We start from the raw sequence: 15761 nt of genomic DNA, 5'->3' as shown, positions 1-15761 counted from the left end.
ATGTGTGACTAGTGCAATTAAAAAAAAGGAAGAAAGAAAGGAATTAAATTATTGTAAAGCATGAGGTATTAGCTCAGAAATGGATGGTTAAAGAAAATTATTGTTTGTTATGTGGTAGCACGTTCATGCACTACCAATAAAATGTCTCTATAATGACTGTATTTCAAATGTTATTAAGACATTACTTTTAGGATGTTTTGGTGAGTATTGTGAGCTTATATAAAGCGCTTGTTTTTTAATCTAGGCCATACAATTTTTCTCCCTGCAAGATTTGGACAATTTTCAATGAGAAAAAGAAAAATGGGCTCTAAAACTGAACGTTTGGCAGAGATTTTTGAGAACTGCTCTACAAGATTATTATCCCCCAGCCTCTACGGTATTCACTTAGGTGTGTCAACCAATTCAGCATCTAAACGTACATACCACAGTAAAATCTTATGCAACAGCCTCAGTTGTTAATGAGCAGAAAATGGTTGTACGTTTCCCCTCCGATGCCTAAACGAATTTCTTTGTGCCCAACAAAATCTTAAACAGATATCTATACTTCTCATGTTCGATTAAACATTTAAATCACATTTATCTACGAAAAGGCAGAATGACCGAAGCAAGGGAATAAAAGCGAATACAACGAATGAGGAAAGAATGAGAAAACAATCGGAGAAACAAGTTTTATCACAGCCAAACGATCAAAATATAATCATTTATAACTTATCGCGGTGGGGGTTCACGGTCATATAGAATTTTTTCTAAAGGGTATCATATACGTCAATGGGCCATTTTCAAGTGGTACTACAAAGGATTTTTCTTCAGCAAGTCTCAGACTTTGAAATCTATTGGCAATGGCGATGACATGTATACATGTCGGAGGATTTTAAAGTCTGACATGTGCTGAAGCAAAATATTTTGCAGGACCAAAGGCTGAAATTGCAATTGTGAAATAAATAATTGCTAGAGTCAACGGCGAATATGATGTCCTTTAAAAAACGGATATAAGTTTATCAACATGTTAGGCAAGAAGCCTTATCATCATTTAAGGCTTTTACTCACGATGAATCGACGTAATGAACAATGACCGCTTACTAGTAATGCTAGTGAAAATTAAGATCCTTCTTCTTTGAACTACTGACGGATTCATGTCAATGTATGTTCCTTGGAGAGGAATGTGCAAAGGAGTAGGTTACAGGAGAGTAGTTAAGAGTACCACTATCGGAGGAGGATTGTAGCGTGTAACACATAGCGGTCTGTAACTATGTACGAGCTCCACATATGGAGCTGACTGTCCTTCAGAATGACAGTGCCATACACATAAGCGCTGCGAGATCTGCAACGATTTGACGCCTTGGGTTTCCTGTCATTGATCTTCCTTCATATTTGGCCCCATCCGATTTCCATCTGTTTCCAGTACCTAAAGAATACCTTAAGTTTGGTAGTGATTAAGCAGCGGTAAGGCTGTGGCTGCGTCAAAAAACTCAAACATTCTTCAGTGACGGTATCAACAAACTGATCTCTCGTTGGGAGAAATGTCTTTGTCGCCAATGTGACTATGATGAGAAAAAAAATACATAGACAGAATGAATAATGATGAAGACTGTTAGTAATGTGTGTTTTATTTCATAAGACTTCGCGAGAATTCACAAAAAAAGTGAGGGGCACTATTTTCAGCACAGGCTCGTGCAGTATACTCGACAGTCTGATTCAAAATTAGGGGCATACTTTTCTACGATGAATACTGTCGTATGTCTACCGGCTCCATGCAACTGCTGCGGGTAGTGCTCAATATTGCTTCTTACTAAAACGATTCTTATATTACGTATGGCCATTTTTTCAGAAACTCTCAACGCAAACAAATCTGTTGTGATTGCCAGCAGTCTATCCAAGAAACCTCTTCTTAATAACAAGCAACTCCAACCAATTATCGTCGTCTATATGTATCGCAGAAAGGTGACTGAGCGAACTAAAAGCATTTTTCATATTTCATCCTCTTATCATTGATTTCCTTTCACCCATAATTTTAAACCCACAGCGGAATATTTCTTTTATTTTGATCATTGCTTCGTCGATGTGTATGTTGAACAGTATGAGAGAGAAACTTAAGCTCCGACCACTTCTCTCTTGGTCATCGAATAGTATTGCTTCCTCTTGGCTCTTGTGTATATTGCACACTGTCTGTCCCTATAGCTTGCACGTTTTTCCTGTAAATTTCAAACATCTTCCACGATTTGACATTGTCGAACGCTTTTTCTGAGTCAAAGTAGCTTATCACGTTAGTCCAAAAATTTTCGATATTGGATTGATAAACAATAGAGAGGCTTTAAGATGGTGGTTTTAGTGCTTCACGTGTATTTCGTACTTGAGAACAACGCAAAGAACGTTCATATAACCATGTGAAACTGTCAGGAAAGTCTTGCGAGACTCGCGTATCACACTGGCTTGAATATCGGTTATGTTGTTAAACGCGTTGACCCTATATGTGAATTTCTGCACTTCGTCATCTGTGGTAGTTTCTTATTGATTACTCTAAGTCACGTCACCTTCGATGAATTTTTCCAGAAAAAAACGTGCCCATGTTTTGAATTTCAATAACGTCGTGCCAAGCGTCCACACGTTGTTTTTACTTGGAAGTCAAATTGCGCGGGACGATGTTTGCACACATTTTTCTCTTCTTCGAAACACTCTGGAGAATGTCTCGGTCACTTGATTTCGAGATGTTGCTCCATAGCGATTTGCGACACAACAACGTTGACACACTAACCCCACAATTGATGGATCGAATGCACTTGTGCTTTTTATGGTTGTTACTTCCAACTGCCACCGTAGCTACTACGCTGACGTTGCTTATACGTCAGGAATAAAATCAGTCTAGAAACTTTTTCAGCAAATGGTAAGGGCTATGTAAGTATTCTGCGTTGTTTATGAGATGAAACGAAACGGCTTCCTCTCTGGTGCTTTTTCTTTGCCTCATGCCAACCTGATCGACCTCTAATAGCTACTCGATTTTTTGTTCCATTCTTCTGTATATTACTCTTGTTAGTAACGTAGAAGCAAGAGCTGTTTAGTGCATTGTCCCCCAATTCTCCCTTTACTTTTACAGTGGCCCAAAGGTCTTAGAAAATCGTATCTGGATGCGTCAGCCTATCGCTTAGGAGCAATACTGCTATACTGCATAACTCTTACAACAGGCGCATATCACTGTATAGCTACGAAGAAAAAATATTTTATGTCCCTGGTACAATTTTGGTGGTCTACCGTCGGGAGCTTAAACTTTTGATTTTAATACTAGTAGTAACAATTCAGTCAAAAGAGATGACTTCACCTTCAAGATATTATCACAGTTCTCTCATAGGTACAACGATACTCAACATTAATAACCAATCTGTCGTAATGTATAGCGTCCAACGACATTAGTATTGTTGCTTGTTGAAGCTTCACTTTACTCGCGAAAGTAATCTCTGTATTCTTGTTTCTAAACTCTCACTTAAATGCTTTTATGCAGCTGAATTCACCTTTCTTCAAGGTAAAATTGAAATAAAGCCATTCTAGCCGTGAAAAAGTATGACACTTTTACTAAAATACTGTGAAAATCAATCGTAGCGTCGCTTCATTAATTCAGAGATGTTACTGTAGGGTATCAGTTCTTGTGTGATCTTATGACGAGTTTGAGGCGACCCCCACTAATTCCTCTCCTGTGTCAACCCTTATATCTCAGCCTAGCAGATGGAACCTACGTCCTCAATTATTTGCTTGATGTATTCCAGAGTCTGTCTTCCTCCACAGTTTTTATTTGTACCTTCTACAGCTCCCTCCTTCTTGTCAGTGTTTTCCATGTATCCCTTTCCTCGACGATTCTGCAAAGGACCTCCTCACGCATAACCTTATCAGTCCTCCTAATTTACAACATTCGTCTGCAGAACCATATTTCAAATGCTTTAATTCTCTTTTGTTCCGGTTTTCCCACAGTACATTCACTACCATACAATGGTTTGCTCCAAACGTACATTCTCAAAAATTTCTTCCCCATATTAATGCCTATGTTTTATACTCGTAGACGTCTCTGGACCAGGAACGTCCTTTTTTCCAGTGCTATTCTGCTTTTTATGTCCACCTTGCTCCGTCCGTGATGGGTTATTTTACTACCTAGATAGCAGAAGTCTTTACCTTTGAGTACTTCGCCCCCACAAATCTGATGTTAAGCTTCTCATAGTTTCATTTCCGCTACTTTCCATTACTTTCGTCTTCCTTCGGTTTTCTCATTCCGTGTTCTGTACTCAATGGAGTGTTCATTACACTGAGCAGATCCTGTAATTCTTCTTCACTTTCAGTGAGGATAATAATGTCATCAACGAGCCTTATCATTGATAGCCTCTCATACTAAATTTTAATCCCACTCTTGAACCTTCTTTTATTTCCGTCACTGCTTCTTCGATATATAGATTGAACATTAGTGGCATAAGTCTATATCCCCATCTCACACGTTTTTTAAACCCAGCAATTCGTTTTTGGTCCTCCTGCCTGATTGTTCCACCTTGATTCTTGCACATATTGTATATCACCCCTCTTTGCCTACGGCTTACCTCTCTTTCTCTCAGAATTTCGAACATCTTGTACTGTTTTAAGTTGTAGAACACTTTTTCCTAGTTGACAAATCCTACAAACGTCTCTCGAATTTTCTTCAGTCCTACTTTCATTATCAATCGCAATGTCAAATATTCTTCTCTTGTGCCTTTACCTTTCTTAAAGCCAAACTAATCGTCATCTAACACATTCTCAGTTTTCTTTCCGATCCTCCTGTATATTACCCTTGTCGCCATCTTGGATGTATGAGCTGTTAAGCTGATTGTGTCGATAATTCTCGCACATGTTGGCTCTAGCTATCTTCGGAGTTGTTTGGATGATGTTTCTCCGAAAGTCAAATGGTATATCGCCAGTTTCATTCAATTTACACATCCGCGTGAATAGTTGTTTTGTTGCCATTTAGGAAATTCGGATGGAATGTCGTCTATCCCATCTGCCGTATTTGATCTTGAGTTGTCCAAAGCTAAGGTTGGGCAACTTAATTTCGTTGGAAAAACTTTGAGCTAAGCCAGTGATGACTCAAGAAAATGTTCAAAAAAATTTTACTGACTTTTTCATTCACTATTACACAGGTTTTACACACATAGATTATATCGCCACGTCTCAAATATTAATAAAATTCACTAGTAGTTGCCAATAAGTCGTAGACAAAGCTGAAGGGGAACTGAATTCTTCGTTTAATTTCTTACAATTAAAAAGCACAATTTAATTTTTTCATCATTTTTAATGCAGCGTCGTTCTAGTCGCTGCAGGACGTCTTCTCTGTAAAACAGCAGTTGGTTCGACGACATTGTAGCCGAACGATAGAAAGGTTGCTCCTTCCGCCATTGCCGCCCCCACGCTCGTTGCATGAAACATAAAAAATAATAAATATTTTAAAGCATCATATATTTATAAAAAATGTAAGAAATCTGCCACTTTTATTAACATAACGAAACTTACAGTTACTTACGTACCGTGTGGCGGAGAGTTATCGATGGTGCACTGTTCATCACACATTCTGATTGCCAGACTGGTGGATAGTATTTTCCCGAAAGGGACTGCACCGTGGTACGCACCTAGAGGCTTTCGTCGTCTGTCGGTCAGTGACCTACTTCTACAAAACGTTCTCGGACTTCTTGCTGCATCTGTTCAGGGCAAACCTCTAGCTTTCTACGATTACCTCCATCTTCCTGGTCAGGAGCAATAGAGTGTCAAAATTACTGCTGTGGTGGCCTTATATAGCCTAAAGATGGCTTCTGACTGGTAAGTAATTACGTCATGCTATCGTAGATGGTGTCAGCGTCTGCGCTGGTGGCGCCACCGCTCCGTCATAGTGTAAACATTGCGACGAATATCTCTGGCTCTTCTCTGCATCAAGAACTCGCCTCCATGCACCGCTAAAATTATATCCACTGTCACGTTGAAGGAATTTCTCACATATTTTTATCTGTACAGCCTCTTTAATTACAGAGGCCCAGTACGTAGGAAATGCTATAAAACTTTTGTTTCATCAAACAGTATTTCATAATTCTTTGAGAGCTGTGTTCAACAACTGCAGATTTCTCTAGTTCTCGATCTTTAATACGTCATTGATGTTATGCGGAGCGTTCGGAAACGGTGCTCACCGTCTGACTGATGTAACTGCTACCACACTCACTAGGGATGTTGTATATCCGAGGGGTCCTGAGGCCGAGTCTATGGCTACGGCGCGTAGCATCTCCTTTATCTTCTTAGGACGCCGGAAAATAGACCTGATACCTCGCCTTCCAGAAATCTGCCTATTTTGCTTGATGAGCGTCACATATGGGAAGCAATGCAATCAGTGGCTCTTCAAGTGAATGTTCAATATTCTCACGTTTCATTTTCTTGGAGAACTCTTACTTCGTATCACGTGGCTCATAGTCGTTCTTTCAAGACACATACTTCATTTGATTAATTTCGAAATTCAAGTGGTCCACGTCAGAAACCGTTTTTACTCAATGTGCCACCGTGTTTAATGTTGCTCTCTTTTCTACTGGATGGTGAAAACTCTGGGTGTTAACATATATCGGCTTGCGGTATAATGAGTGGCCGAGACGTCCATCCGACTTTTTTTATTGCAAAACATCTAAAAATGATACCCTTCCCTCTTTCTCGATGGTGAACTGGATATTTGGGGAATACTGTTCATATGTTCGTGTAAGTACTCAGGAGCTACTACGCTGTGTGACCAGACCATAAGTGTGTTGTCAGCATAACAATAAAATGAAGATGGTCGATGAGGGAGCCAAAGTGAATGCACTTTCCTCAAGAGTTCCATAGAAAAGTTGACCGTTGCTGGAGACTACGGAGAACCTATGGCCACTCTACCCGTCACTTCATAAAATTAACCGCCATACTAGAAGTAGATGGTCGTCATAACATGTCGGAATAACTTTATCGTTTCAGGAGGAAAATACTGTGCAACAGTTTCAATGTATCCTCCACATGAAGTTTTGTAAGTAGTGAGACACATCCAGGCTGACTAAAATATCGTTTGGGCCAATTGTAATCTGTTTAAATTTATCAGTGAGCATCTGAGAATTTTTAATGTAATGTTCACAGTGGCCAGCTATCGGAGTCATCAACTTGATCACATATTTTGGCAGCCTCTAGATAGGAGAACCAGTAACGCTAACAACTAGCCGCTTTGAAATACCTTTCTTATGGACTTTAGATAATCCGTACAGCCTAGGAGGTCTAGGGGTCTAAGGTTTCTGATGATATTCTCTACTAGACCAAAATTCTTCAGGAGCTCCATCGTTTTCCTGCTATATGACAGAGTTGGGTCCCGTTTTAAGCATTTTTACGTGTTATCTTCGAAAAACGGTTCCATTTTACTGTGATATTCAGTGGTATTAAGAACAGCTTTGACATTTCTCTTGTGAGCCGGAAGTACCACCAGGTCCTCATCTTTCCGAAATGCTCGGAGATCCTCGCTCTCTCTCTGCTCTGCTGTTGATAGATTTGGGAGGCTTGGCGATTGGTGATACGTCTAGGGCGTCACCATGTAAGAGACGCCGCACCGCCTGTTCCGCCCACTAACGGTCTCCGCGATAGGTACAGCACGTTGTGTAGGAGAGAAATTCTGTCCTTTACTCCAGATAGCTCCTCCGTCCAGATTCTTGCCTGACAGGATGATGACAGTGCGTACCGTCCCTTGAGATGAGACTGATATTAGCAAGGTTGCTAGTAGCTCAAATTGTTTCAGCGTTCTATTGCTATGGTGAGCTCTTTGATAAGCTGCCGTCTACATATCGACCTGCTCCCAGTCGATCGATGAGAGAACTCTGGATAAAAAGAATTGGCAATTATATAAACTGCATGCAATCCCATCAAGTTCCTACCTTTTACGTCGAATCGCGGTGGCGACACCAGCGAAGTCGTTGACTCCATTTGCGACAGCATGACGTCATTACCGACCAGTCAGATACCGTCTGTGGGCTATATAAGGCCACCACAGCAGCAGTTTAGACAGTCAGTTGCTCCTGACGAAGGAGGTAGAAGTAACCGTCGAAAGCTCGAGGTTCTACACTGAACTGACGCGGCAAGAAGTTCGAGAATGTTTCATACAACAGCGCCGTCGTGAAAGACTTCGTTCTCAGTGACCTACTTGTTACTGTAACCAATGGCACTTTGGTACGGAGCGTACGTCATCCAGTCATTGAATCAGCATCAGCTTGAGTATTGGCCTCTGCCACGACGTCGCAGCCGCTCCACCACCATCCTGACAGTACCGGCTAACAGGCTGTTCATCCACATCTTTGATGAGCTAAGTGTCGAATTTCCAATCAAAAATTCAAATGGCTCTAAGCACTACGGGACTTAACACCTGAGGTTATCAGTCCCCTAGACTTAGAACTACTTAAACCTAACTAAGGACATCACACACATCCATGCCGAGGCAGGATTCGAACCTGCAGCGCGGGTCCGGACTGAAGCTCCTAGAACCACTTGGCCACAGCGGCCGGCGAACTTCCAATCTTCCAGCCACCGAGCCGCTTGGCATCCGCCAGCACCAGGCACCAGAATGGCAGCCACTACTGACGTCTTTACGATAGTACTTTGCTGCTCAGGTCCATGCTTTCGACGCCCGCCACCCAGCATCCATCATATGTAGGCATAAGCTGCCAATACGAACTGTTGGAATATTATGAAGGGATTCTGCTGGTATGGGGCGGATTTTGTCTCATCAAGATCTACCATCCTCCACCGGAGGAAACCCACACGCATTTCAAATGATATACCTCCAGTCTCACAGATTCTATATACGCTGTCCAGTCGCATTAATGTGACCACCTGCCAAGAAGGTTGAACTGCTGCGAGAAGCACGGGAACAGTGTCAGCGACTTTGTGGAAGCTACCGACAGGGATGTGGAGCCACGCCGATTCCAGTGTCGTGGCCATATGCTCTAGGTTTCTATGTTGAGGATCTATGGCACAAACTGCCCGATCGAGGTGGTCCTTTTTAAATACGGGGATTCTGATGGCCAGGAGAGTATGGTAAACTCAACCTGGCACTTCGCATGCACGTACACTACGAGCTGTGTGACACTATCCATTGTCCTGCTTGTAGTTTCTATCATAGCGAAGAAAAACAAACTGCATACATCGCTGGACATAGTTCCCAAGGATAGATGCGCACTTGTGTTGACCCATTGTGCGTGGCGGTATAACGAGAATATTCAATGAGAATAATGTCACAGAATGAGCCCCGTTCTGATTTGGACCCTTCCAACGATTTTGGCGGGATATTTACTTTCAATCTGATGATGGATATAACGTAACTCATCTGAAAAGGCTACCTTTTGGTACACACTGGACGTCTAATTATGGTACTGGCGTGCGAAATCTGTCTTCGCACCATGAACGCCATTCAGCATTGGTGTATGAACCAACCACTTGCTACGGGGGCTGATACGCAGCAACGTTCACTTTTGGTGGCTCCTTGGTTCCTCTAGGCGGTCAGCTGCACAGCAGCTGCACGTCTAATAGTGCTATCTGTCGTCTGTGAGTGGTTATGGCACGTTGACGTCGAACATAGCCGTTGTCACATTTAATATGACTGGACCACATACTAACTTCCAGAGTCGCATGGTTGCTATTTCCACCAACGATTTTACAACTTTCGAAGGAATATAATCCATTCTTCTTTCCTCGTTCGATGGCAAATCTTCCAAAGCCATGACTACGCAGTAATGGAGGGGACACGGTACCAGGTGCGCAGGCAGTGCGCTACAAGACGACGGTGTCGAAAATTTCGGCTCGTCCTCGCCAGTAGGGGAGAGAGGCAGAGAGGCAGCTGAGTAAGTGTGCCGGCCGGGAGAGCGGCTGGTGGCTGCGGGCTGATCGCGCAGCTGCCGCAGCCGCCGGACCTGAAGGGTTTCCCGCAGACAAACAGTCGGCCGCCAACAGGTGTCTGCCGCAGCTCGGCACTAGCTTGGCTGCCCGCACGCGCCCGGCAGCTGCCGCCTGCTGCCAGCTGTGCGGCTTCCCGCGACGCGCGCCCGCCCGGGGGGTTGCATGACGCCGTGTCAAATCCTCTGGCCCCTACCGCTCCAATCCGGATCGGTCGCTTCTCTCGACACCAATTACTCGATCACAGACATCATTATAGCGAGGTAGCCAGGTAAATTTTCGCCTTAGAATGCGAATGAGACAGCAATGTGTAACTGTGCTGAGAATGTGACGTTCACTTGCCCACTCCAAGGAGAAAAGCAAATCCTGACACTTTCAACTTCTTGAATATAGTCTTAAACAGTATATCTAGAAATGAGCTAAACAAGTTCAGACTGGGTATTCAGACATAAACATGTGCATAAGAGACGTTAACATAAGGGTTGAGTGGGAAGGAATAAGCGAATACTAAGGAAATATGAAAGAATGGGCCTTCTCTCCGTCCAGTTACTCATCTCCCGTATGTGTGTCCTCCTGCATCCGCTCTGCCTGTCTATCTCCTCCTGCCGTCTTCTCTTTTCACCCGAGGATGGTAGTTCATATCAGCGCACTATTGTTTTACCAGATCGTAACTCGTATTTGTACCAAATTTGGTTGAAATCTTTCCAAGGGTTTAGAATGAGTTTTTGTCCCATGTCTTTCCCTGCACACCTTCATATTAAATATGTGGCACATACAGTACATTTAACATATTTCACACGTAATTGTACACGTATTTCACTTTTATCTCCACTGAAGTTCGTCACGCAGCTCAGTATTTATTACACAGCGTCTCCTGAAATATGTGTCGCACAGTCTCGTAATTTTGGTGGTATATCCAATCATATATCGGCGAACTGTGTTATGAACTGAGTTACTAGTAAAGAAGTAATACATTAAAAACTCACGCATTATGTGGCAGTTTTTCACTCATCACAGTGTTTGTGACGTCATATCTCCTAAATACTGTCAGCAGTTGATGCTCGTGGAGTTCATAACGCCTGTTCTGTTCTCTGCCACCGCCTGCCGTTACAGTATGGTATGAGGTCTGGAGATGGTCAGTAACTGACCGAAACAGGTAACCACCAAAATAAAGTTTTCTCTTCTGCTTACCACGTCGCCTTGAATATCTGAAATGCTATTGTTCATGTTGGTCTGCTGTCGCTTCTTATGAGAATATTCCTATCACTGAAGTGTTCACAGCGACTTTAATTTCTGTCCAACCTTTCTATTCATAAAGAGTTCTGATCCAGTTATATCGTTTCCTGCTGCTATTGATGCTGCCTGACCGGGGATCCTTATCTTCGTTCATTTCATCTTACTGACACTCTCAAATGTAGATTCAGATCGTCATTACTCTTTTCAGATTATCTACCTTCCCACCACGTTCAAACTTCGGAATTTCCAAGCTCCGCTTCCTAGAATGTTACCTTTTCCTTGGTTATTCATTCTTTTTCTCGTGGTTATTTCCCCTAGGGTAGTCCCGTCCTGGAGATGTGATTGCCAATGGAGATATTATCATGACACGCTTTCAGTTACAGGCCCCATGTTCTGTGGGTACATCTTACGTGACTTTATGCACTGGTTTCCATTTTCTTTTTCATCCTTAATGATCACTGGTGATTCCTCCGCCTTTTAGGGATAGTTTCCCACGAGGTTGCCCCGAGCTTCTACCCGCTCCTCTGCCCTTCTTGAAGAGGCCATTGGCTGAACGGGAGTGTTTCTTTATACTGAAAGTTTTCGGTCGCCATTGATGATGATTTTTGTTCAAAACTTCAATAGCGACTAGTTTCGAAACCAGGTTGTTTCCATTAGTCAAAGGTGTCACGCTTAGTCCACGGGAGATTTAATAGAGCTGCATAGTTAACAGCATGTCTCGATTTATAGTGAGACATGGACTCGACCTCTCAACAAAGTGGAATTCGATTTGGAGAAACCTTCCTAAATTATACCTTTTTGAGCAAAAACATTCTCAAACATTTCAATTCTAGATACCTACTATGTTGGAGTGAGAGCCACGACGATTGAAACAGTGTATTCGGTCATTCGATTGGGATGTCTTCAATCCCCTGGAAAAAATACAAAGCCAAATAGTTCGGTATCGTATGTGGCAGCCGGCCGAAGTGGCCGTGCGGTTCTAGGCGCTGCAGTCTGGAACCGCGAGACCACTACGGTCGCAGGTTCGAATCCTGCCTCGGGAATGGATGTGTGTGATGTCCTTAGGTTAGTTAGGTTTAAATAGTTCTAAGTTCTAGGGGACCAAAGACCTCAGAAGTTGAGTCCCACTGTGCTCAGAGCCATTTGAACCAAGCTATCGTATGTGGCATACTTGTTCAGTTAGGTAGGTACTCAAAAGTTGAGGAAATTTCTGTAACAAGAGACGAGGATAATTTTGTTGAATACAGAATGAGAAAGATGGTTCATGCTCGAACGTTGTACGCCATTTTAATGAAGAACTGCGAGTGGCAATGTAATAATTAGAAAATATCCATCCTCTTCCCCCTCTGCACTATAGGAATTGTGTCTAAATGGTGTGCAGACTACGAGTCCTACACAAATTACAGTTGTTTTACCATCGTTATGGTTTACTATGGAAATGAAAACGGAAGGGGAGCAATGACTTTTCTTAGCTTACTTCTCTACAGAAGCAACGCAGGGACCACCATGTTTGGCATCCCTATCCGAAGGTCGTATTCCCGCTCTGTCATCACTTGACACGGTGGGGCGATGTCTCCTATTCAACCCAAAAAGTCTCCTCTGTTGTCGATCAAATTCCTGTATTGTAAGTTTGGAAATACAAAGACACCTATATGGCTATTCTGTCCTATAATAGCTGCAAATGTCGTCAACCGTGAAATGGAACTCTCACGGAAATACGCTGCGAAATTTTCACATCAAATGGATCACTTGCCAAACACGAAATACCTTCTTCTTAAACTGAGATTTCAGGAACACTGTAATACCAATATAATTGATGACTAATGTTGGTCGCTTCAGAGAGATCTCCAAAGGGAAGTTGTTATGTTTCAAATAGACTAGTGACTCACCCTAGCTCTGTTTGTGTAGGACTAAGCATATACAGCGAGACGATTCGTCTAGCGTAAGAGTATTTAGGCTTAGGAGTAATGGATCACAATGCTAGTTTGTTATTACAATTCAGGTGCGAGCTACGTACTCCAGTGCACTTCGACGGAGTCTATATTTTTTGTGTTTTTTCCCGAATATCGGAGCCTAACACTGCTACGAAGCACCCTCTAAAACGTAACATCGATAGGGAGCACCCTCTGCCACGAAACATTGGCATGAAAGAGTCTCTACCACATAATGTCGCTACAAGGCACACTTTATACCACGCAGTATTGATACAAAGCATCCTCTGCCTTACACAATCAATATGGAGCTCTCTCCGTCTCGCAACATGTTTCGAAGCACACTCTCCTATGCAGCATTGCCACAGAGCACCCTCTGCCGTACAACAATGGCGCAGAGTATACGCTGTCATGCAACACTGGTACAAAGCACACTCTGCCACGAAATACCATTATAAAGCCTCTAATCACATCGGTAGTATGCATTCTCCGCCACAAAAGATCGGTAAAAACACCGGCTGCCACGCAGCATCGGTATGTAGCACCCTTCACCACAGAAAATGGTATGAAGCACCCTTCACCATACAACATTGCGGCAAGGCACCTTTCGCCAAATAACTAGAGGGACAGGCCGTGCAAGTCATCATGATATCAAGGAGTTATTCCATTCACTGATAGATGGCAATAGCACTCTTTTCACTTAATTTAACGTAGTTCAGATAATTTGGACAAAATATTTATAAACTATTTTTCTCACAGCTTCACTCACATACGTGTATGAGCATACACTGCGCATATCTCCTCGTCCCCCAGCCACCCATCTCTGCTTTGCTCCCTCTCTGTTCATTTAATCCTCTGTTCCCATTCTGCCTGCATCCTGCATGCACTCCTTTCTACCTTTATTCTACTCCCCCCAAACTCCTCATCCTTTCTGCTTATCTCTGTCTGTCTCCTCCACCCCTATCTTTCTTTCCATCTCCTCCTGCCCAAGGCACCTATCCAACCACTCTTTGCCACCTCCTTATCCATCTCCTCCTGCTCCCTCTGCTTATTCATCTCCACCTTCCCCCTCTCCTTATCTACCTGCTTCTCACCACCTCTCGCCATTCATCTCCTTCTGCCCCTCTCCATACCCATCTACTCTTCGCACTCTCTCTACCTAAATGCTTGCCATGCAGGACAGCCTACGCGTTGGTTGCTGGAAACCTGATTCCAGCCTACACAATGGGTTCTGGAAACCTGATTCTAGACCTGACATGTAGATTATCCTGCAAAACACATCAATAAGGCAGGTTGATACTACTTCCACACAACACACCTGTTGTGCACGGTAACCTACACCACAGTAGCTCACAAGGATTCTTGCCCTTATCTCCACTCTTTTGGGAGCTAGGAAGTCCATCCTCTCGTGTACGCATCCCAGTCTATGCCTGGCCATGCAACTCACACGTAGCCCCTGAGAAAGAAGTCCATAAAGTGGGCTGATTCTACTCACACAACACATGTTTCATGCCAGGCAGTTTAAATGACAGGGGATTGAAAATAGCTTTTTTGCCACTGACATGTTGGCTGCTTTACAAAGCAGGTTGACAAGGCAAGTTCAATACTTGCATTAAAAGTTCTCGGTTTACTTGCCGCGTCAAATTTGGACAACATCCCAAGCTTTCAATGACTACCTCCGTCATCTTCGTCAGGGATAAAACTGACTGTCGTGGACCGGTGAGGCTTCCGCTTTTATAAGCAGTAGACTTCTCATTGGCTGGATCACGTCACGGTGAAAACGGCGCCTACCGAGGTGGCGGCCTCTATATCCATAGATATTCTTGGCGCGCTTTATCCAGCGTTGCTTGCAGCGCCATCCATCGCAACAGGCGGAGAACTGCGAGGAATGTAAGAAGTCACCCTCTGCGTTCTTTCTTTATCAATATGCATATGGAAGTGTCACAAGGTTCCATTTTAGGGCCCTTACGTCTTCTCGTGTATGTCAGTTACCTTTCATCAGTAACATTACCTGACACCAAATTTGTTTTGTTTGTAGATAAGACAAACATTGCAGTAAATAGCAAATCAAGTAGAGTTTTAGAAAGATTGACTAATGAAATTTACATGGATATAAAAAGTAGTTCCTAGGTAATTATTTATAACTAAACCTTAAAACAAAGAAAGACAATGTATGCCATTCTAAACTTGTAATAGATATCCCCTCAGTGTTTCCCTAGAATATGATGACAAATAAATACAAGAGGTTGACAGTGTCAAATTCTCTACTTCCCAGTATGAAATTTATTATAAGTAACATATCTCTTTTGCAAACCAACAACTCATTTCATGAAATAAGTACTACAAAGGAGAATCATCTTCACAAAGTTTTGGTCCATAAAATTGTCCATCATTGAGGAACACACACAGTTTCAATAACTTTTCAGCAGCCACAAAATGTGCAACTAGTAAAAGAGCTCAGTTTAAGACGAGACTACAGGATTTGTTGGTAGACAGCCCTTTAACTTCATTGACGAATTTATTAGTAGAATTTACTGATTTCTGTATATTATTATATTACCAAACAAGGTATTACGTATAATCTGACTACCGTAAATGTCCAGTGCAGTAATTTGATCAATTTAAATAAGTATTAGACTGAATTTTCTCTTCGATGATATGTAC

The sequence above is a fragment of the Schistocerca serialis genome, chromosome 4 (assembly GCF_023864345.2).
Source record: "Schistocerca serialis cubense isolate TAMUIC-IGC-003099 chromosome 4, iqSchSeri2.2, whole genome shotgun sequence".
Taxonomy (NCBI): domain Eukaryota; kingdom Metazoa; phylum Arthropoda; class Insecta; order Orthoptera; family Acrididae; genus Schistocerca; species Schistocerca serialis.
The sequence above is the reverse complement of the archived record's forward strand: the minus strand, read 5'-3'. Positions refer to the sequence as shown.